Raw genomic sequence first — 25,014 nt, 5'->3', positions numbered from 1 at the left:
TCCAAAGAAAGTCTCATCTACCTCATCCACCTGATCCAGCGGTCTGTAGCAGACACCAACCACAACATCACCCCTGTTTCTTCCACCTCTAAACTTAACCCATAGACTCTCAATAGTCTTTTCTCCCTCTAAATACTGGCGCTCCAAGCAATCATACTGCTCTCTTAAGGTATGTCTACACAGCAAAATTATTTCGAAATAACAACAATTATTCCGAAATAACTTTCCTAGCGTCTACACAGCCATTCTGTTATTTTGAAATTAATTCGAAATAGCGGAGGGCTTATTTTGAAATTGCTAAACCTCAGTCAATTTTGAAATTGCTTTTCTATTTCAAAATAGGAGGCCTCCAGCCCTTCCCAGGGTGCCCTGCTGGCCACCCTGGCCACAAAGCTACTCCTGACCTGATGCCCTGGCAGAACTGGTTCCAACCAGCCTTAAATGCAATCCAACATCCACTCAGTGAGGACATGCTATTTCAAAATAGAAAAATGCTATTTCAAAATGCATTTTATGTGTAAATGCGTTATTTCGAAATAAGCTATTTCAAATTAGCTATTTCAAAATAGCTTATTTTGAAATAATGCTGTAGTGTAGACATACCCTAACATACAATGCAACTCCTTCTTGCCTGAACAGTTTATACCCTTCCATGACAGTGCTCTAGTCATGCGAGTAATCCCACCAAGTTTCTGTTATTCTGATCAAATCATAGTTCTTTGACTGGGATGGGGCTTCTAATTAAATTAATGGAGATTGTTTATCTCCTAGAACTGGAAGGGACCTTGAAATGTCCAAGTCCAGTCCCCTGCCTTCACAGCAGGACCAAGTACCACCTCTGAGAAATTTTGCCCCAAATTGCCTCCACAAGGATTGAACTCTCTACCCTCCATTTACCCAGCCAATACTCAAACCACTGAGCTATCCCTCCCTCCTTATATACTGGGCCCGATCTTCCAGCCAGCCTTTAATAAGGCTCCTTTAAAATAATTCTTCCTGTTTGTTTCCCTGGCTTCTTGCATTTGTGTACAAACACCTTAGATAGACAGTTGATTGCCCTACCTTCTCCATTTGAGTCAGGAGTCCTCCTTTGTTACTCATTCCTCCTTATGTGTCTAAGGTAAATGAATACTTTCACTTTATCACTTACCTGGCTACACACACACCAAGTTGATGCTTTGTTATTCCTAGACCCTAGCCTAACTCCTACTACCTGCCCAGACATATGCACACATGCACTATGAGCCAGATCCTTAACTAGTGTAACCTGTAATTACCTTATTGAAGTCACAGGGACAGACAAAGCACATGAGCTGAAGGTCTGGACTAGGATCTGCAATGTTCCTGATTATGAAATCCCATGAAAACAACTTCTCAAAACCAATACATTGGAGAATTCTTACCATTTGCAAACACCGAGGCTTGCCTGTCTATGTCTTTCATTCAGTTTCCCCATGCACCAAGGTCTACCTTTGTATCTGCTTGTACTACATGGATAGACTCATAGAATCATAGAGCTGGAAGAGACCGTAGGAGGCCTTCCTGTGATCTTCCAGCCACCTTGCCGTCCATTTATCCAATCCACATTCCCTTAACTTGCTGGCAAGAATGTGGGAGACAGTATCAAAAGCCTTGCTAAAGTCAAGGTATATCACATCCACTGACTTCCCCATATCCACAGAGCCAGTTACATCATCAAAGAAGCTAATCGGATTGGTCAGGCATGACTTGCCCTTCGTGAATCCATGCTGACTATTCCTGATCACCTTCCTCTCTTCCAAGTGCTTAAAAATGGATTCCTTGAGAATCCCCTCCATGATTTTTCCAGGGACCGAGGTAAGACTGACTGGCCTATAGTTCCCTGGATCGTCCTTCTTCCCTTCCTTAGAGATGGGTACTACATTTGCCTTTTTCCAATCATCCGGGATCTCTTTTGATCTCCACGACTTTTCAAAGATAATGGACAAAGGCTCCTCAATTACATTTGCCAACTCCCTCAGTACCCTGGGATGTATTAAGTCCTGATGCTCTGAGCCCTTCCAGCATGTTCTCTTTTTCGCTGTGTTTCTTTATGGTCTAGTGTTTAAAATATTGCAAATGTATCTTTGAGTCTTTACCAGCATTAAAAGTACACTAGATCTGTCTGTTTAAAAAGATGCAAACTGGTGATTCTGAGATTTCTCCCCTCTACAAATGGAGCTCACTTCACTGATATTGGAGTATTTCAGTGTACGTCATCCAAAAGTTAAACACTAAGCTTCTGGTGATTAGAAATGACAGCTCCAGACAGTTCTGAGACTCACAGCTTTACAAATATTCAAAGGTCTAGCAAGAAAATCATCACAAGTACTATCCAGTGAGCCACCCCTTCCGCTCCAAATCCTCACCCATTCTGCATTTGTGTAAATGTAATTACTGAGCTGGTGTCTTCTGAGTTTTCACAGATGACCACCATCCAAAAAAGATCCTGAGATATTTTTCAATACAGGTAGTCCCCGAGTTACGCGGATCCGACTTATGTCGGATCCGCAGTTACGAACGGGGATTTTCTCGCCCCGGAGGACTCGAGCAGCGGGACGCCAGGTCCCACCGCCCGCCTCCTCCGGGGCGAGAAAAGCTGCTCCCCGTCTCCCTGGTCTGTTGCGGGAGCCAGCAGACCAGGGAGACGGGGAGCAAAGCGGCGGAGGACCCGGGGACGGACCCGCGGCCGCTTCCAGATGATCTGCAGACCAGGGAGACGCTGAGCAAAGCCGCGGAGGACCCGGGCCGGACCGCGGCGCTGATCTGGAAGCGCCGCGGTCCGGCCCGGGTCCTCCGCTGCTTTGCTCCGCGTCTCCCTGGTCTGCTGGGGGGGGACGCAGCTAGTGCCCCCCCCAGCAGACCAGGGAGATGTGGAGCAAAGCCCGGGGCCTGTGGTAGAGCAGGTGGGGTGCTGCCGGTTGGTCCCGCAGCACCGCTCCTTGGCGCTACTGGACCAACCCGGCAGCACCCCAGCTGCTCAGCCCCAGGAGTCCTGATTCAGCCGCTGCTGATCAGTTTCAGCAGTGGCTGAATCAGGACGCCTGGGGCAGAGCAGCTGGGGTGCTGCTGGGTTGCTCCAGTAGCGCCGAGGAGCGGCCGCGCTACTGGACCAACCCAGCAGCACCCGAGCTGCTCTACCCCAGGCGTCCCCAAGTTAGCCGCTGCTGAAACTGACCAGCGGCTGACTACAGGAAGCCCGAGGCAGAGTTGCTCTGCCCCAGGCTTCCTGGAATCAGCTGCTGATCAGTTTCAGCAGCAGCTGACTTGGGGACGCATGGGGTTCTTAAGTTGAATCTGTATGTAAGTCAGAACTGGTGTCCAGATTCTGCGGCTGAATCTGGATGCCAGTTCCGACTTACATACAGATTCAACTTAAGAACAAACCTACAGTCCCTATCTTGTACGTAACCCGGGGACTGCCTGTATATAAAAAGTAAAATAGGAGACTCAGCAATTTCCCAGAAAGTGGAATGAGCCCCCCCCCCCCCCCCCCCAGCATCCCCAGCTGAAGCCCAGAGGGTGACATGAACCCAAATTAGTCATATTGTAAGACAGATGTCTGGGATATGAAAAGACACAGAAAATGACATTGTTTGACACTTTAGGATGTCAAAGGGAAGGGGAAACTGCAACCTAAATCAAAATTCCCTAATAATTTAGCACTTATTCTGGCAGCTCTTTTATGAATGCTTTAAAATAAATTCTGCGTATTGTGGCAGCTGGTCACCAATTTCCATTCAATATAACTCCCATTCGCATACATCTGAGGTGGGGACTTTACTACATGCGATTTATTTTCCCTACCATGAAATAGTATATTTCCCCATCGTGGGTGCACAGCTAACAAAACAAAAAAAACAAAAAAAAAACAAAAAAAAAACATTGAACAACTCACAGGATATATTTAAAGCTTCCCCAAGTGGCCTGTGCTATTTGAAGCTCCTGACACAGTAGAACATGCTTTAAATTATTTGTTTCATTTCAGACAGGTACTAGGAGCCAGCAGAGCACGGGAAGTGATTAATTAGTGAATCTCTCTAAAGCACTTGGGAGATGGAAAGGGCTCCATTAATGCTAACTGCTAACAGCAATTACATGAATAATGAATCCTAAATTAATGAGAGAGACTGTTTTATTTCTGGAATCTAGGGATGAACAAATAGACCAGGAGATGACACTTGCATTGTGCGCAAGCCACCTCATGGCCTGGGTTTGGTGCGTTAGGGTACAGCGCCTCGTACGTACTCACCATATCATCTGACAGGAAGAGGAAATGCCAAACATTTTCCAGCCACTTGTACCTGAGCCAAGTCTAAATGCCAACCCTAAAAATACAGCATGGAAGCTGAGGCATGTTAATAACCCTCCTACACAGCTCCCCCTCCCACTCGCCCCAAACACACACACCCTGCCATCACCACCGGTTTATTTTTGAATGCGGCCACATTGCCTGAGAGTAACCTGAAGCTGCTGAGGAAGCCTGAGCCCTTTTCTTTTATGTCTTCTTTTATTCAGGTTGTTTAGCTCCCTGGGAGGGATTCTTGCTCTGAGGAAGGATCAGTGTCACCTGTTCAAAGGCAGAGGTAAAATACGGACCCCAAAAGGGGAGGCCGAGTGGAGGGAGGTCAGATGCCTTCTACTAGAGAGAGAATAGATACCAGGGCTGGGGAGATCAATGAGACACTTACAAGATGCAGTAGTATTCTGCAGTGATGGCACTAGATTCTGCAGCCACATTATTGTAAGATGGAGTGCATGGTAGAACCCTGTATCCGGTTGCCCTAGTATGTTTACATAGGAATAGAGGGATGTTCTGATGTCTGAGGGAAGCTGAAAGAATAGCTGCCTTTCAACTCTGAAATGCAGGCTGAGCAGTAAAGGTAATTAATGATCTCTCTGAACCTACCTTGCCTTCTCCTTACCAAAAAACCACAAACTGGTCTCAAAACTACTAACAAACAATCCTTCTCAACACCCATCCTTTCTCACTGCAAGGCTTACAAAAAGGTATGCATCTACCACCAGAGGGCACCCGATGCCTCCAAACGTGGGCAGGCAGCCAGAGCAGATGGGTTTCCTGGGAGAAGCTGGAGGTAGGTTTCTGGCATTCTCAGATGGATCTACTGCCAAATGGCCTAATAAAGCAAGATTGCAATAATTTGGTCAATCCTGCCTCCTTTCCCTGAAGATGAGAATAATCTGAAGTGATGCAGCCTCAGCTCTTAGCTCTCTTGACAGAGTGTGTCTAATGACTCCGACCGCATTTTTAATTCTATTAATGCTGCTGTTCCAGGTAGCTCAGCAGATGTTCTCTGACACTGCTTATGTAGCAGGTAAGGCAGGTAGCTGATGTGCAGTCATAAATTTACAGCCCAGCACATATATGAACTGAGAGCCCTTGGCAAGGACCAATAAAGATAATGCCATATAAAATGAAGATGGCTCCAGTACACAGAAGGGATTTATCCAAACTTAATCAGCCAGGGAGTGCAGGGAGCCAGCAGAGCTCAAATGGTTTCTTTCTTTTCACTATCTTTGTAAAGAACTTGGACTTCGCTGGCCCTTTGTTTTTCACTGTGTTGCCAAAGACTGCCCTCCCAGTTCCTTCTTGGGGGATAGAAAAAAAAGTTGAAATGAGGCCTTGTGGCAGCCAAAGTCAGCATCCCTCACCTCCATGCCACTCTGTGAAGAAGTGAGGAGGATTTTCCTCTCTTCAGCTCCCTGCTCCCAGCCTCAACAGTAGCAGGTGGATTTCAGAGCAGCTGTCATGGGCACTGGCAGCAGCAGGATTCCTGAGGAAGGGGGACTCTCTCTCTCTCTTTCAGGCTTCCGACTCTCCTCAGCTGTGACACTGTCCCTGAGGCAGCTCATGTAACTATCTCAGGAGGAAGACTCTTCTTTTAAAATCACTCTGATCCTATCCGTTCCTCCTATACACAGTTTCATCCTCTTCTCTTCCCTCCCCTTCATTCTCCTCACACTAGGGAGGTAAGCGACTACTTGAGTAGTCAACTACCCAATAAGCTTAGGCTTATCAGGTAGTCGAGTCACTACTTGACTACTCGCGTTCCCACCCCCCTTGCTGCCTCTCTATCAGAGGCAGTAAGGGGGGGAAGCAGGAGCCAGCTTAAAAGACAGTTCCCCCCAACACCCTCACCATGGTGCGGGGGAGGAAGGGTAGAGGCAGGGAAGGCAGAGCCACAGCAGTTCCAGAGCCAGCGTGAGTCGGGACTACTCAGTGCGGGATCGCGCCACCCTTGGGAGCTAACCCCGCTATGTCGCTGCAGTTTAAATGTAGTAAGAGCCAGGCTGTCTACATGCCCGGCTCCTACTTCTTTTAAACTGCAGAGCTGCAGCGGGGGTAGAGAGTGCCCCTCCCCCATTGACTAATTGAGAGGACAATGGAAATTCATGGACTACTCGATTAGCTAATTAACTGCTACTTAACATCCCTACCTCACACACTCTTTCTCTTTTATCATTGGCTTTGAACATCTAGTCTTTCCATTCAGCCAAATGAGGATTCATGTTCAGAGTTTAATGTATTTCCTCAGCTGCTATTGCCCCCACTTCAGGAAGTCCTAGCCACTAACCTTCCCATAGCTTGACTTTAGGGTATTGCCAGTGAGGTGGGCTTTGCAATTCCTATTTATTATGCTAAATAATGCATTGTTTCCCCCACTGTCTACATGCCCGGCATTGTTTCCCCCACTGTCTTCCTCATCCTGGTCAGTGACTCTAACCCTCAATCACTGTTTGAGTACAACAGTGTTCAAGGAGGTAACAGAGGGACCACCCACCACGCTCTATGCAGTTGACAAATTTTAATAAGGACGTGAATTGCTCAGTAGACCAGTTAGCTGTAGCCTGCTGCTAAGAGCCTGCCTAGTTTATGCATTGTTCGATGTATGTAAAATAAGAATATGCAAGCTGAATCATATGAAGAGGTTTAGGTAAAAGCACAGGATGTTCATTTTTGATCTACAGTAGAGACAGTGCTTGGTTGTTCAGGTACTCAGTCCTCATTGCTTACAAGGAACACAACTTTCCTGAGTTGTTGTACCTCAATATGATCGTCAACATATACCCAAGTTCTGTATCTAAACCCAGGTCCAATAGCCAGAAGATCCAGTCCACAGGGAATGTACAATGAGGGAGCTGGTGGAATCAGGTGAGGCAGTAAGACAAGGTGAACTGTTTCCACTCCTCAGGCCTGACTCCTTCCCCATCAATGGGGTACCACAACTTCCTTTGATGTATCTGGGAATCTAAGCTCTGGTGGACAAGATATTCTTTTTGTCCCTGAATGTGAATCGGTGGCAGGACTGGGGAGTGAGTTTTGGTTAGGGAAGGGATTGTTTGAGAAGGGTTTCAGGAGGGAAGCATGAAATACAAGATGCACTTTGAGGGTCTGGAGAAGCTGAAGTTTGAAGGTTATTGGGCTGATTTGTCGGTGGATATAAGAAAGGTCCATGTACTGGTGTTCTAGTTTGCAGAGGGGTCAGCTGTCTTGGGGTGCTTGGCCAATAGCCACACCTTCTGTCCCACTACAAAAGTGGGACTCTCCTGTGAGTGAAGGTTAGTATAATGCTGATACATTTCCTTAACTGCATCAACTGAGCTCCTCTTGGCTGTGTTGGAAGTGGGGTATGCAGCCCTGTGAGGGATGCTGGCAAACAGGGAAGTGGTAGAAGCAGCCCAAGAAAGCGGTGAGGGATTGGAAGGAATGGAGGGGCCTGCACCCAAGAGGAGAGGAAGAGCATCAGTTTCCCTACCTCTCCCCAGCAAGAGAGAAAGTCCAAGGGTTAGGATTTAAAGAGACAAAGACAGCTGGGATGCCAATGGGAGCTTCAGACCAAGCATAAAGACTTTGGCTTTGGGCTTTGTTTGTACTTTTTCTGCTACCCCAGAAAGGGCCTGGACTGAACTGAACAGTGAGCTGACTGAAGGGCCAGTCCAGGAAACTGCAGACTCTATAACAGAAGCAACCACCCCTCTCCCTGAGTACTGCAACCTGGCACAAAGGGATGCTGCTGGTAGTGTTGCCTCATGACACCGTTCAGCTTCCAGTAAAATATATTCCCAATGTTCTTGGGTGAACAGAAATATGCAAGGAGAAGGAACTCAGAAATGCTTTGCCGATAGTGATTTGTCACATCTACGCTGTCTAAAAACACTCGTGACACATGAAATACGTAGTTGTCTTTACCAAAGTGGCTGCGGTTTAAATCATCATGCACATCAGGTGAGTGACTGGGTTCCAGGGCCTGTGGCTTGCAGTGCCTTTCCAAGAAAGCTACTCTGGGGAGCTGCACCGCTCTGGGGGGAGTTCAGGAAGACACTGCATTTCAGGAAGCACGGTCCCTGCCCAGCACTGTGCCAGACAGAGGAAGGGAAGCCTGCACATTGCACCACTCCTTGGAATGAGAGAGTTGCCCCCACTGTCAGCACACCTAGCCAGAGGGGTGGGCTAGTGCAGGGGAACAGACAGGGAGGCAGAGGAGTGACTCCTTAGAGGTAACTTGTGTCTGTGAGGTGCTAGAAAGGAGAGGTCCTTGTGCTTTTCCAAATGCTGGGGCTGTCGGTCTCTGGCCTTTGCACACTGGGTGCAACCAGCCGCTGCTTTTGCTTTTATGGTCTTTCTCTGTCTTTTGCCTCCTCTCTCCACCAAACACAGGGATACACTCAAGCTCAAGTGAGCATGAGGAAAATCCAGGAGCTGCTTTCCTGCCTAGGGGACAAACTGCCTCTCACTGGATTCAGTCTACTGACAGGAGCAGGGAGGGACTTTATTCATTCTCCCAGAATGCACACATCCTGTCACTACTGAAGGACCTAATTCCTGCCAAAGTCCAGGACACTGGCATTCTTCTGCTACCAGTTTCTGCGGCAACTTTCTTCCACCTGACAGCCAGCCTGCCATTGTACAGTGCTGCTGAGGAGTGCAGGATGGAAAGAAATTTTGAGAGATTTTGAGAGCAGATGATTTCCAAAAGAGTTGTTTTGTTGCTTGATGCAGCTCACTAGAAAGCCCAATCCTTTCTGCAGGAAAGCTGGGATTCAGAAAGTACAGCTCTCTGGCCGTGAGGAATCTCTAAATCCAGCACATCCTCTGGAAAGTTCAGTGAGGGTGAAAGTATGTCTTCTCATTGCACGGAATCGACTGGTATTATAATAGAGTGACTAATTAAGAGGGACCTTTCTGTGCCTCCTGCTGATAGGCACCTGCTAAAAAGAGACATTTTGCATCAGGAAGCAGCATTCAAAGGACTTAAATTCAGATATTGTTGAGTTTCCATCCTGCAATTACACTGGTAAAAATACAAAGGAGCATTTTACCCCCATGTGTGAAATCCTAGGCATTGAGCTCAATGAAGCACAGGGTTTCACTGAGACCCAAATTAGTCTACCAAATCCACTGCCACACTACAGCATGTAGGTCTGAATTCCCTGCCTCAAGTTCATCTCAAACATAAACATAAAATGCTTACTGGCATGCCCCAGCTTAACTATTAAGAAGTCCTGCAGCAACTAGGGTCTTCACTCAGGGCCAGAGGTTCATTAGTCTGGATGTTGTTCAGTCAGACAACAAAAGGTTCTTCTAGTTCTTCAGGTGAGGCATGATGTCCTCTTAGCTATTCATGAAGCACCTTGTGCACCTTTGGGTGCCTGCATAATAACCATTTTGTGCTAAATATATAGACATTACATATTCATTGAGGTTTAATGAATTTCATTTTTCTTACATTATGTACTGTTGCTTTGCACTGTTCAACAGCTACCATGTGCCACCACAGCAGTGGCTACATTTAGGATTGAATGAGTTGTCTTTATTTATGTATGTGCATGCATACACGGGGATGTGGGGGAAGGGGAAGGGGGAGAGGGCGGGGACAGAGAGAGAAGGAGCGAGAGAGAGACAGAGAGAGAGAGAATTATTAAAGCTCTTTGGGATCGCTTTCACACAAAAAATACTGATCCTAATTTTGTAATCCTCGTGCAAGTCATCCCACTGAGGTCAATGGTACCACTGAGATAAACGTTAGTCATCTTGAGTAAAAGTTATAGAGTCCATCTCTAGCTAAGTATAAGATAACCAGCCATAATTATTATTTCTCTACCAGTCTTTTACACAGTCCTCTTAAACTAGGTTCATTGAGGAGAACTACACCATAGCTTCAAAAAACCCTGACGACATTTCATTCAGTGTTTAGAGAGCTTTTCTTAAAGTCTGTCCCAAGCCCTGTCTGGGGGTCTGGACAGTGCAAACCCAGCTTGGAACACTGCCTGATGCCTGCAAGAACAAAATAATGGACTTCTGTGAATGAGTTTAATGTATAGTGTAAGGTTTGGGGGCTACCAGCAGCACATGTACAGCAGCTGGGTCCAAAAAGAAGACCAGAAGCTGAGGAAAAATTAATGATGATGAGGGGACTCCATCACTCTGCATACTGGGCCAGCAGATTAATGCATCCTAGATGAGAAGAGCATAATGGACCAGTTCAGGCTGAGATGGCAATAAGCTGAAAAGAAAGAGCCATAAATAAGCCAGCAAAAGTAACAAGAAAGCAGGCTGGCAGGGATAAATAAATACCTGCTCTCAGACAGTGACACAGACTGGCCTGGGGGAGGGGCAGGGAGTCAGATGGGCTGTAGTCTAGGAGCAGGGTTATACTACATGGGATGCATACTGGAGGACCGGGAATCCTGCCAGCTGTGAGAAGAGGGTTGGTAAAAAGAAAGTGACAGTAGGACATGGATCAGTGGAGCACATGTGCCCCTGGAGAAGCAGGCACTAAGCACAGGGACCAGCCTGCTTTTGGAGAGTGGGTGACTGTAATCGTTTTGGTACATTTGCATTCATCACTGAGAGAATTGGGCTTTTTAGCAAAGGGGTCAGTGGAACCTGCAGATCTTGTTGCACTGGAAACTCCCCGCTCTTGCTTGTGGCCTGACAAATGGACCCATGATATTGTCCCAGGCCAGCTGTCACTCCTGTAAAGTTCCTTTCTTTTATTCGCTCCACCCCCACACTCTTCTCCCCGTCCCTCCGGGGGTAGGCCTTGACTCGTTGAAACACGTATCAGAGTCTGAGCTAACACTGGAGAGGGATGAAGCTTTAAAAGTTTGTATAAGCTCCCAAGCGTTCATATACTTCTCTGAATCTTAGCCAACCTACCAGACTCCTTGAATTGCACAACTAGTGCTTCCTCAGGAGATTTCTGGTTCTTCCTGCTTCTGGTTGAGCTGGAAATGCCATAAAAGTAGGAGCTCTTCCCTCCAAAAATATGTAGCCAAGGCTGCCAAGGCTGCTCTCTCTTCCTCAAAGAGCAATATTCCTTGGTGTCTTGTTACTTGAATTATCTTTCTGAGAGTGTGATCAAACAAACAGCCATGAGCAAAAAGTCTTGAAAGCTGATTTGAGAGTTAAAAGCTTGGGGTGTAAGTGAGTTAGGAGATATGAGGTGCAGGGATCCTCCCCCCCCCCCCCCCCACACACACACACCCCAACCAACTGGCATTTGATGCCAGCCATCAATTAGGCTTGCAGGGCTGAGGGTGCACAGGGGGTGGCTGGCTGGTGCTGCCAATAATGCTATTAGCCCCAGAGAATAGGTTCCTAAATGAGGTGGGATTGAAGCTATGATTCTACTCCCCATCCTCCCCTGGCCTCTGGAGGTACCACATCTCTCAACAGCATATTCTCTGTAGGTTCTGCTTCTCAGGAAATGACTCTCCTCTTTCTCAGGCTCATGCTCATAAGAGCTGGGTCTGAAGTGTGCCTGCCATGATTACTGTCTGGTCTAGATCACCTCACACAGCCATCACGCCAGGATGCAATGTTCACAGGGAGCAAGGACTTGATTGCACACTCTTCACTTCACTTGTAACACGGGGATGTTCCCAAGTCTCCTGAGGTACAAAGCCAGTATGATACCCACCAGTGGCTCTTGGCCCCACTGCCGTATGTGTTTTCATGAGAACTAGTGGATAAAAAGAGGCCAAAGTGATAAAAGACCACATTTCTGCCTGGCGAAATCTGTAAAGCTCCCATTCCCTGGATGTCTCTCCAAAAGGCTGTCAGGGAGCCTTCACTTTGTCTGCAAAAGGGAAGAAGTTTGAACTTGAATCTTTGTTTCATCAGCTACAGCAGTGGTCACCAACCAGTAGATTGGGATCTACCAGTAGATCTTGAGCCTCTGACAGATGATCCTGACTGGTCTGGCCAGGAAGCTATCAAACGCTGGCACTTCAATTGCCCCTCCACCCACTGTCATGTTGCTCCTGTCCTCTGTCTTGGAGCTGCCCCTTGGGAGCCTCCTGCTTGCTGTGCAGAGTGTAAGAGGGAGAAGGGGGGGTGCTGATGCCAGTGTAGACAACGTGGTATTGTTTTGCGCAAAAAAAGCCCCGATGGCGAAAATGGCGATCGGGGCTTTCTGGTGCAAAACTGCGTCTAGATTGGCACGGACGCTTTTCCGCAAAAAGTGCTTTTGCGGAAAAGCATCCGTGCCAATCTAGACGCTCTTTTCTGAAAATGCTTTTAACGGAAAAATGTTTCCATTAAAAGCATTTGTGGAAAATCATGCCAGTCCAGATGTAGCCTCTGTGTTTGGTTGCCCAGCCCCTGCCTAAGATAGAGCCCACTACCTTGTGCTCCAGAGGCTGAGGTTCTGTCTCCCAGTTCACTGGAAATCCTACTCCATCCCCCTTCTTTCAGCCGGTCCCTTATCCTACCTTCCCAATGCAGGAACCAGCTCCATCTCTGGGGGTACGTCTACACTACAGCGCTTATTCGAACTAACTTAGTCCGAATTAGTTAATTCGAACTAAGCTAATTCGAACTAACGAATCTAGAACTAAAAACTAGTTCAAATTAGCGTTTTGCTAATTCGAACTAGCACGTCCACACTGATTGGACGTAGGGGCGCATTTAAGGGCAGCTGAAACCAGTTCTGGCAGGGCATCAGGTCAGTAGTTGCTTTGTGTGGCTGATGTCTGAGGCTATCTGAGGCTCGTGCTTAAAGGGACCCCCCCGGACAGCCGGTTCTCAGCTTTTCCTGCTTGCTTGCCAACCTCGCCGAGGGACAGCAAAGCGTTGGTCTCTGTGCCCGTCTGTGTCGGTGCTTCCCTTCGGGGGGGCCGCCACAGGTGGCAACATGGAGCCAGAGCTCACCCTGCACCTTCTGGTGCACTTTCTGGACTTGCTGCTGCAAGCCTGCCAGCAATGGCTCGAGGCTGCCTGGCACCATCTGGTGCACGTCAGCCCCCTGCCTCTCCGCCTGGCCGCCCTGGGGGCCGTGGAGGAGCCGCGGCGGCGCCCCGGCACCGGCGTGCCCCGCCACGTCTGACGTCTGGACACCAGCAGCGACTGGTGGGACCGCATCGTCCTGGAGCGCTGGGAGGACCGACAGTGGACCCAGAACTTCAGGATGAGGAGGGACACCTTCCTGGAGCTCTGCAAGTGGCTCGCCCCTGCTCTGCGCAGAAGGGACACTCGCATGAGGCCCGCCATCCCCCTCCAGAAGCGGGTGGCCATCGCCCTCTGGAAGCTCTCCACGCCGGACAGCTACCGATCCGTCGGGAACCAGTTCGGTGTGGGGAGATCCACCGTCGGAGCGGTGCTCATGCAGGTATGGCACTCTTCGGCCACTGTGCCGGGGGGGAGGGGGGTTGCAAGGAGGGGATGGGCCGCCCCAGGAACAAAGGGGGGCAGGGAGAAGGCGAAAGCGCCCCGCACCGGAGGGGTCGGTCTGTCCCAGCCGTACTACGCGCCACCAGGGGGGTTGCTTCCGGGAGTGGGGCGTGGGGCACTGCCAGGGCACAAATGCTCCCAGCCACCAGGGCACCCCACTGATTGGCGCTTTGCTGTGTCTCTCTCCGCAGGTGGTCAAGGCCATCAACCGGGTGCTGCTCCGCAGGGTGGTCCGCCTCGCCGACCCGGATGCCGTCATCCGGGGATTTGGCACCCTTGGCTTCCCCAACTGCGGGGGGGCCATCGACGGGACGCACATCCCCATCCGTGCCCCGGAACACCAGGCGTCCCGGTACGTGAACCGCAAGGGGTACTTCTCCGTGATCCTGCAGGCCGTGTGTGACCACCGGGGACAGTTCACGGACATTAATGTGGGCTGGTCCGGCAAAGCACACGACACCCGGGTGTACCGCAACTCCTCCGTGTGCCAGCGGCTGCAGGACGGGACCTTCTTCCCCGACCGCCACATCAGGGTCGGGGACGTGGACATGTCCGTGTGCCTGGTGGGGGATGCCGCCTACCCACTGCAGCCGTGGCTGATGAAGCCCTACACGGGGCACCTCAATCCCTCCCACCAGGCCTTCAATGCCAGGCTGACCAGGGCCCGCATCGTGGTGGAGGGGGGCCTTCGGGCGACTGAAAGCCCGCTTTCGATGCCTCCTCACCCGTCTGGACCTGGCCGAGCACAACATCCCTCCCGTGGTGGCAGCATGTTGTGTGCTCCACAATTTATGTGAGAGAAAGGGGGAGGCTTTCCTGCCAGCCTGGATGGCTGAGGCTGACCGCATGGCTGGCCACTACGGTCAGCCCCGCACCGCCGCCGTCCGGGAAGCCCAGCGGGGGGCCGTCCGGATCCGGGAAGCCTTGCGGGAGAGCTTTCTGGTGGAGGAGGAGGACTGACCTCTCCCTGCATGCCCCACTGGGGCCTTCTTCCACCCTACCCCCTTCCCCTTTCCCCTCCCTACCTACTGTCAAATAAAGACACCTGTTTTTCAAACAAAAACGTCTTTTTATTTTACATAACTGGGGTGGGGGGAGGGAGGGAGGAAGGAGGGTGGGAGAGGAGAGGGGGAAACCTGAGACGAGGGAGCTGGAAGGGGAGGGAAGGGAGGAAGGGAAAGGAAAGCTCAGGGGTGGGGGTCCGGCTGCCTCTCCTGTCTCGCAAAGCTGCGGGTCCGGGGGCGTTGGTGGGGAATGGTTGTGGAGGGTGGGGCAGGAGGGACGGGGGGTGTGGAGGAAGCAGGAGTGGGAGCAGGAGGGCGATTGGGGGGGCAGGGGGAGGAGGAGGAGGAGCAGCGGGAGCAGGGGGAGCAGGAGGAATTGGGAAGCGGTCGAGCAGGCTCTGGAGGTGGCCTCGCAGGGGGTCCAGAGCCTGGAAGTGGGGGCAGGCCTCCGGGTCGGGAGTAGGACTGCCGCAGGTCCTTGATTTTGCAGCGCACCTGCTCCCGGCTGCGCTGGTGGCCCCTGGCGGCCAGGCTGGCAGCCATGCGGCCATAGATTGCCGCGTTCCTGTGGCTAGTGCGGAGATCGTGGACATTGGAGGCTTCCCCCCAAACCTTGATGAGGTCCATGATCTCCGCACTAGACCACCCGGGCAGGGTCCTGGGAGCCGCCAGGCTGGTCCCGGGAAGAGGGGGAGGGCTGGGTGTCATTGGGTGGCTGGCTCATGGGTGTCAGGTGCAGGGTGTGCTGGCAGCCTTGCAACTGGCACAAACTGTGTAGCCAGCCCGTGGCCCTTTAAGGGCTCCGGGGCCGGGAGGGGGGCAATAGAGTTTGCCTGGTGTTGGCCAGAGTGGCCATCAGGGCAAGCTGGGAAGGGCTAGCCTCCCACTAGTTCGAATTAAGGGTCTACACAGCCCTTAATTCGAACTAGTAAGTTCGAACTAGGCTTAATCCTCGTGGAATGAGGTTTACCTAGTTCGAACTAAGCGCTCCGTTAGTTCGATTTAAATTCGAACTAACAGAGCGCTAGTGTAGTGCCTGTGAAAGTTAGTTTGAACTAACGGATGTTAGTTTGAACTAACTTTGTAGTGTAGACATACCCTGGGGAAGCCCCTGTTGGCTATTCTGCTGCGGGCAGTACTTGAATCTACCACTTTGTGCTCCCTAGTCAAGTGATCTAGCCCCTAGTGCACCCAATAACTCATTCCGACCTTCTGAGGGTCTTTTATCTTCTGTTGGCTGTCTGGTCACTCCCAGGATGGGTAGCTGTGGGGGTAGGGATGGGACTCAAGCCCCTAACCCTGTGTTCCCCAGGGAAATGTCATATAACCTAGGCCTCTCCTGAACCCTCACCACCTCCCTACCTTCACAGCATCATTTATCCTGCTTTCCTAATGCAGTAGTCAGCTCCATTCCTGGGGTAGCCTGTGTTGTCTGTCCAGCTGCTCCCCAGGTGGGCAGAGGGTGGGGAGAGACTTGAGCTCCCACTCCTGCACTCCCCAGGCAAATGCCCTATCCCCTAGGCCATTCCAGGACCCTCCCCACCTCCCTACTGTCAGGGTGTCCCCTCCCACACGCTGAATCCCTTTGCCCAAGACCAGAGCCTGCACCCCAACCTCCTACCCCAGCCTGGTGAAAGTGAATGAGACTCAGGAAGGAAGGGGGATGGAGTGAGCAGGGTGAGGCCTTGGAGAAGGGGTGGAGCAGGGGCGGGGCCTCAGAGAAGAGGGGGAAGGAAGTCAGACAAGGGTATTTGGGTTTGAGGTAGATCTTACATTGCACTTAAATTGAAAATGTGATCTTGTGGTAAAAAGGTTGGAGACCCCTGATTGGCTGCATTTGATCTCTTCAGCAGCTGGCTGAGATGTCCTGGTGCTCTGCTCCTTGTGGTGTCATGAGGAACAACATACAACTTTATCCAACCATGTACGCAAAAACAAGCCCACTGAAGCCAGTAGAGTTTACATCTGCTTACAGCCGGGCTAAACTGGTCCCTTTTTTCTTCATGCCCTCATATTCTTGGTCTCCGTTATCCTGTCTCTTGCCTCACCACCCTAAAATGTGACTATGAAAAGCTGGCCCCATTGAAACCAATGGCAAAACTCCCACTGATTCCAGTGAGGCCATTTCACCTGAAATGTTTTTAAAAGGAAGCGAGAGAAGAGAACTATGACTGCTGTGGTTTTGTTTGTATTGAACAATAGTGCACAAGAGACTCCCCTTTGGCTGTGTGGAAGGTGTTCAACATCCAAGCTATTCTCCCCCCCATAACTTGCATTTTCTCTCTGGAAACCTGATCTGAAGCTGAAGCTACTGTTAGGCCTTCCGGCTAAATGGACCATATTACATCTTTCCCCCAACTCTTCCTGGATGGAAGATGGGTACATGCAAAGAGTTTTTTTCCCAGTCAGGATTATGCAGTTACTGAAGCATCACCCCAAACTGATACTTTTTGCTAGATCCTTTAGATTTCAGCGAGTTACCATGAAATAGCCAAACCATCTCTATTTTTGTCACATCTCCATTCAAAAAGAAATACAAATCTAAAGCCTTTTCCTAAATGTTTGAGCTATTGGACACTGATGGATAATAGATTTTCTGCAGCATCTTTCCCTCTCCATTGTCTCCCATCTGTCTCTGCTTTCAGTCCAGTTATTCCTCCTTGGGTTAAATAAGCCATTTGTTGTGGTGTTGTGGGTTCCTTTTTTTCTTTGGCTGTTTTGTCATGAAAAATGTCCCCAAAGAGTCTCTGTGATTTACTGCAATGTTAACAAATGTCAGAGCTTGGGAGCATTGCGGGAATGGTGGCTGGCAGCCTGCCTGGACAAACACACTAAAAGTCAGTTCTGGCTTGGATACTTGAGGAATTAGTGTCTGTACAAAGATGCATTAAATACGGAGAGAAAGATGTCGATTTTTACAAGTGAGGCTTGAAAGGTTCCTTGGGGCCATTTAACATATGTCGCTTGCGCTGTTGAATTCAACACTGCACCTGCCTTTCCTGTTCATTGGAAGCCAAGTTCCTGCTCCTGCTTAGTAGGCTCTTCCTCCTTCCCCAGCCTCCCATTTTGGGAGACACACAGACCTGTTGTCTGGACTGAACTTGGGAGGTTGCAAGTCAGCTTTTAGCCAGCTGAAAATGAAATAGCAACACCTCCATGTCTGCACCCACCACTACTGTGTACTATCACCTCAGGCTCAATTCAGGCTCTCTTATCCAAGGCTTGTATCTGCAGGTGGAAAAATGACTTTGACTTAAACCTGGTAGCTGAAGAATTAGTCCCCCTCTGTCTCTCGTTACGGGAGATGAGAATAAATGGGAGTGGGCAAATGAATCCAAACACTGTTCATCTCAGGCTTAACCAACACTTTCCATGAGAGCAATTGTAGTGGAATTTATTCCTATCCAAACCTTACATGTTGTTTTAGTAATCTGCATACAAAGGGTGCCTTATGTGGCATCATCTAAAAACTCATAATTTGCTAGCCAGATTTGGCCTGATAAAAGATTTGTGGCAATGTTGTACATGAAGTTACAAGTTTTCTCTGTTGGCTGTTGCGGACACATGTTCAAAACACAGCAGAAGCAGGCAAGCAGGTCTTTTTCCTGTGTGCTCTGTTTAATGTGTCTTTAAACATTAAATGGAGTCATCAAGAGGAAGGGAAGCAAAGGCACTCCAATAGGGGAGGGAAAGCAATGGGGAAGATCTTTTCCTATAGCCCCTGTCTACAACATCTCAGCTGGAAATGTTTTCCAAAGCAAGAGCCCAACCCTACAAAAAGGGGAACAAACACCGAAAGGTCCTTCTCCTTGCTGTGTCTGTCCGTTGATTCACCACATGAGAAGGGACAAAGGAAGCAGCCATTAAACAGAAGAAGTGATCCTGGCCTAAGAAACTGGGGGAGTAAGATTGTTGAGAGCGTGTGGTGAGAGAAGCTTTACTTTGAATTTAGGTTTGAATATAGTTTGTCAGGCACTAGTTGCATTTTACTTTTATTTTTTTCTTGTAACCATTTCTGACATTTATGCAGGGCTGCTGGTGGGGTGGGGGGGCCTGGAGATTAAAAAGGTCCCGGGCCATTGCTACTGCTATCAGAGCAGCAGCACCTGGAAACCCAGGCCCTTTAAATCACTGACAGAGTCCAGCGTGGCACTCTCTAGGTGGCACTGAGGGCAGGCTAGTCCCACCCCTAGTGCCTGAAGCCCTGCCCCTTCCACAGGCCCCAGAACCAAGGCCCCCCCTCCATCTTCCCCACACACATACATTGCCCAGGGCACAGCAAAGTCTGTCACCAGCCCTGAATTTATGCCTCATTACTTGTGTTCACTTAAAATCTATCTCTTGGTGGTTAATAAATGTGTTTTACTATTTTATCTAATGTAGCGTGTTTAAATTGAAGTGTCTTAGAAATGCCATTTGGGGTAATAAAAACGTGTTTATTTCTATTAAAGAAATAGACTTCATATGAATGTGTATTTCCCAAAAGACAGCAATACAGGACTTAAATTTCGGGAGGGAAATCTAGAACAAGGATGTATTAGAGTCCCCCTGCAATATAAAGCTATGTCTAGACTGCAGGCTTCTTTTGGAAGAACCTTCTTTCAGAAGAGACCCTCTGAAAAAAAGTCTTCCAAAAGAGAGTGTCCACATCGAAAAAGTGATCTGCTTTTTCGAAAGATAGTGTCCACGCTGAACGGACGCTATCTCACATTTAAGCTATAATTGCTATGGACGGAGTGGCCACCTGCGCACCTGTGCTTTTTCCTCTTTCCTCTTCTTTCTAAAGAACTCCCACTTCCCCATCCACACACGCCTTTTTCCAAAAGAACTCTTTCGGAAAAAGGTTTCTTCCTCGCAGAAAGAGGATTACCAATGTCAGAAAAACCCCTCTGTTCTTTCGATTTACTTTCAGAAGAACATGATTGCAGTGTGGACGTAACTCAGATTTTGTCAGAAAAATGGCCGTTTTTCTGACAAAACTGTAGTGTAACATACCCTGACATGCAGCTGGCTGGCTGGCTGGCTGCAGCACACCCACAAAAATAGCTGGGAGTGACTAGTATGCTGGAGACTGTGAGCAGTCCAGACGACCACAACAAGCCATTGTAAAAGGCACCCCAAGGTAGAGGACAGCTACTTATTCATCTGGATTGTAGGCTGGGTATATCACAGCAATACCTCCAACTAAACACTGTAGTAGTTCTCTAGGCTGGATTCTGCGATGGGGGAGGTCTTTGTTCTACTTAATGAGGTAGCAAGATCTATGCCCATCGCAGAGATGCAGGCCTCTTCCATTGTGGTCAAAGGACTTTTAGAACCTACTTTTTATAAATCTGCTAAGCGAGGGCTGCTCACTCAGGCTAAGTCTACACTGCGGAGCTATTTCAGGATACCGGAACTATCCCGAAATAGCTATTCTGAGTCTTTTCAGCAATCCCACTATTTCAAAATATAATGGGTTTGCTATTCCTATGTTCCTGTAAACCTCGTTCCATGAGAAGTAAGGGAACGTTTCAGAATAACACTCTATTTCGAACTTGAAATAAGCTACTCAATTTCCTTAGCTCAAATTGCGTAGCTCAAATTGTGTAGCTTATTTCGAGCTCCAGGAGCAGTGTAGATGAACCCTTACTGTGGTAAATGCATCTTGTTCACTAGAGAGATGTGCGAGGTTGGTAGCTAGAGAAAAACAGGGGCCACAGCAGGCAAATTCTACAGCAAATCCTAGGAGCAGCTGAACTCAGTAAGAAAGCCTGTGCTGAGATGTATGGTATAATTAGATACTAGCAAAGACAAGCCCACAAAGGGGATATGTTTTGACCTTATGCAGCATGTGCCGTACCTGGAGCAGAGTGGGAACAGCACTCACGCACCAGCTCATCATCTAATAAACCATCTTGTTAGTCTTTAAAGTGCTACATTGTCCTGCATTTTGCTTCAACTACCCCAGACTAACACGGCTACATTTCTACCCCTATCATGGGGCACTGAGGCGTGAGTGCAGTCAGGTTCCTGGACAATCACTGCTCCTTGTTTCTCAGGGTCACCCAGAGGTCAGCTACACATGCTTCTGTGCGGGATTCAGCGTGTTAGGCAGTGAGCCGCAGCTCTTTGAGTAGCAGGGCTTGTGCAGGGTGCCAAATGAGAAAAGCAGCAGGTGCTGTAGGTCACGACTGAGGTGAACTGGTAGAGCTGCCAGTGGTGACTTTTTATGCAAAAATGGCTCTGAACATGCACAGCAGCAGCCCCTACAGAGATAGAGGAAGCAAACCAGAGAAATGTTGGTCTGCATAATTAGTTTAAAAAATGCACAGTATTTCCTCCTCTGCAGCCATCTTCTCCCCAGCCTTCATTACCAGAATACTTCTTCCATGCAGGAGTAAACGTTTGTCCATCCTGCTGTTCTCCTGCGTTCTGGTATTGTCATTTGCAGATATCCCAGATGCCAAATTCTGAAACTCCATTTTGCATGTGTGTTTTCAAAGGTTAATTTCTCCTCTGACAGTTTCTGCTGTACAGATTTCTCTGGGGGTGTCCACTTGGACGCACTGCACAGAGCTGTCCTGTGTCAAGCTTGGCATTCTCAGGCTGACCTCCAGGCAATGTTCCCATTCCACTGCCAGATAATACTATTGAGCCCAAAGGGAGCCCCAGAGAACCTGATGAAGCAGAACTTCTTTCCAAAGCAGACAAGTTCCCATGAACTCGCAAGATTTAATGCGAGGGTGGTTCTAAAAGAAAGTCACAACCCTGAGAATTCTGGGTACAGGTAACGCAAACTGATTCTACGTAAATGCAGGTCATCATGAGGAGAGACTCTTAGCTGGCATATTACATTGCAACCTAATAAAGTTATCAAGGTTCTGATCAACAAACTTAGAGATAATGTTACCTTATCATTGTGTGTTCCTTGTGTAACTGCCACCAGGCGGATTTGAACCTGGGACCTGGAACGTACATCTCACAATTTTGGCATGTTGTGGGTTTCCCCATTAGAAGAACTGAAGGGAGATGACTGCAGAGACCAAAGGTCAGTTTTCATTTTAAAGGATGCCGGGGGCATTTATCAGGGGTACATCAGACTGGTTGGTTGTAGCTTCCTGCAGGATTTCATTGATGTGTTATGTAATGTAAAATACATACCTTAATGGTTAAATACAAGGTGTTTGTGCCTAAAGAACAACACACCCTAATTTCTTCCAGCAGGAAGTGCTAAAAGCATATCTGCAATTACATTACTTACATAAGTCTCTTGGTTGGTCTACGTCTTTGTCTTTCCCAAGGATTACAGAGACAAAATGGATGGGGTAATACTTTTACTGGACTAACTTCTGTTGGTGATACAGACATGCTTTTGAGCCACACAGAGCTCTTATTAGTAGAAACCTTGGACTACAGGGCAATTGCACTTCCAAAGGATCTTTTTATATGACCTATTATTGTCCAGTGCTAGAAGAAAACATGAACAGAGATAGTTAGCACTTGGCCAGACAACCTATCCACCTGCCTAGACGTAACAAGAGAACAGTTGACTGTAACCACATGGTTTTTGTGCCCAACAGGAATCATTTGTCTGGTTAATGGATTATCCACACAGACAAGGCAAACCTCAAGAAGAGAAAGTGCATTTGTGTAAGAATCACACTCAGACAACAAGAAGCATTATTGCTGATTTTCTTAAGAAAAGGGCTAGTGAGAGAAATGTATCTGCTCCAAATAAACACATACAGCCAGCTCCTCCGGTGTAATGCAGCTGCTTGGCACCATACTGGGAGGATCAGACCACAAAATTAATTCAAGGGGGATCACTGTCTCAGATTGACCCTCCAGTGATAAGAGCCCCAACATCAGCTCTACAGCCCACATCCCCAGACTGCTGCTGGCTTCGCAAAGGAAATCCCTTGTGATGAGATGAAAAGAGGCATGGTTAGGATTCCCTAGCTATGCTGATATTCAGCCTCCTTTTCAGGTTCTTGTAGCTAGGGATCTATAGACAGACCCCAGGCCAAATCCAGACCACCAGACACTTTTGAACAGATTCCAAAATCTTTTTTATTTTCTTTTTTTAAACATTTTCTCTAGAGTCTGGACCTTGACTAAGCTATTTGGACCTTGACAAAAAAAAGTAACTGCCCTGCATGTAGCCTTTCTAGTGTACTGTAAATTGCCTCCCCTCCACCCCCCCCGAACTCTTACCTCTTTCCTGTGCTGTAGTCACCATTTGAAAAGAAAACAGTTGAATTATTGTTTAGAAATGGTTCAAGTATTGACATTGTCACACAGACCTCTTCATAATAGCAGTAGGGAACCATTGACTATTTAATTTAAAGCAAATTCCCTCCATCCCTAGCTTAGGTCCCAATATTGATTTATCTTTTTATACTCTTATGAGCAAACTCTTCCAGATTATATAGCTGCTTTTAAAAAAACCATCTGCAAGAAATGCAAAATAGCATCTCTTGGGCTTTCCTCAATGGCTTCAGCAGGAAACTAACGGTACTGCCCAGGCTGTGCTGACAGCAGTTGTTAGTGCCACGTTGAGAGCTTGGCCCTACCTGAGGTGCCCTACAAGGTGATTAGGGTTGCCAGATGGTTTAACAAAAATACCGAAACCCCCTCTCCCCCAAAGAAAAAATACTGGGAAAAAATTCTGTTTAGGAAAAAAGGGGGGGGGAGACCAACGTTGTTGAGCAAAAAAAAAAAAAAGGACCCTGAGACCCTGAGAGTTTTTACGCAAAAAAAAACCAAAAACAAAAAAACAGTGTGGTCCCTTTAAGAAACACTTTGCTTTTGAGGCTTTTTGTCCCTAACAGGCTGCTGGCAGCTGCCTACAATCTTGTCTTCCTGCGCCGGGAAGGACAGCTCCCCTGCGGAACCTGGGATTTTTGCCTCCTGGCTGGGAAAAAATCAGAAAATACTGGACATTTTAGGTGTCCGGTATTTTCTGAATTTTTTTACCGGACAGGAGGTGAAAATACCAAACTGTCCAGTTCAATACTGGACACCCGCCAACCCTAAAGGTGATGTTGTTCTAACTGGGTTCTAATTTGTGGTGAATTTTGTTTTCTAAGCTCCTGGACATTGCTGAATTGGCAGCCAGAGAGCGTGAAATGGTTTAATTATGCAGAGAACAAAGGCAGGACAGGCAGGGGCCTTGCACCCATCCCCACTTAGTGTATCAATTCTGATAAAGCAGGGCCACTTGTGAGGGTGACACGGATGGTCAATTCCCATGTCCATTCAACCTGTGGACCCTGTCACCATGGTGACAACCTGTCATGGCACAAATGTCTGTCTGCAGCAAAATTGACTGAGACCATCATACTCATTTCTTTTAGGCCACTCAGCAACATTCAGAGTAGGGTACATTTTGGTCACTAGAAGTCCGGGCTGGATTCCATTGGGTGTCTAGACATCAAGGTCATGCAATACCAGACCCTACGCTCAGCCATCCCAGGCTAAACTTCCTTCTGTGCACTAAAGGCAGCTACCTTCATTCCACAGCCATTTGAAACATGAGGAAGAATAAATATCTTGCCAAATGAAAAGGTCAAAAATCAAACAAAGATTCTATCCATGCTTGTCAGAGCTACAAAGAATGGAGATTTCAGACTCAATTGTAAAGCCATTTGATTAAGATAACTCTTTTATTATAGCGATATTAAAAAAATCCACAGAGTCTGGTTTCTACATTTAAACTGAAGACAACACAGGAGATAAAGATAAATTGCCACTCCCTGCTACTATAGCACCAGTAGCAATACCTAGGGAATTTCTAACACAGTTCATTTTATCAGCAAAGCCATAGAGAGGCTGGAGGGCTGACTACTGTTCTGTGGTTCAGTCCAAGATTCCACATATCCTACCCCTGCTGCCGACAATCTGCTATTCCCACTATGAAGGAACTATAGCCCAGATGTCCTGCTGTATTTAAAGTGATTTAAAAATCTCAGGTCAGCAGTGCATCTTTGTAGTAAGTGACCAGAAAAGGCTGAGATGGGAATGATTCTTCTTGGCAAAGAAGAAACTTGTGTTTATCCAATGATTCCTCAGTGGTTGCCCTCAGTGACAGTACAGTGCAACAGAAATAGACTTTGGAGATTTTCTTTGTGTGTACAGGCAGATGCCCTTTAAAAGAATCATGGAACAAATCTGTTAAAAAATATGTTTTCCATTCCCTAAACCAAAAGGACAGCAAAGTAGTGAAGTCCTTCCAGTTATATAACAGGTAAATGATTTAAGTAACTAAACTTCCTGTGCACTTCAAAGGAAAATGTGACAGAACTAGTGAGCTGA

The sequence above is a fragment of the Pelodiscus sinensis genome, chromosome 8 (genome assembly GCF_052426305.1).
Source record: "Pelodiscus sinensis isolate ZL-2025 chromosome 8, ASM5242630v1, whole genome shotgun sequence".
Classification (NCBI taxonomy): domain Eukaryota; kingdom Metazoa; phylum Chordata; order Testudines; family Trionychidae; genus Pelodiscus; species Pelodiscus sinensis.
Note: the sequence above shows the minus strand (reverse complement) of the source record.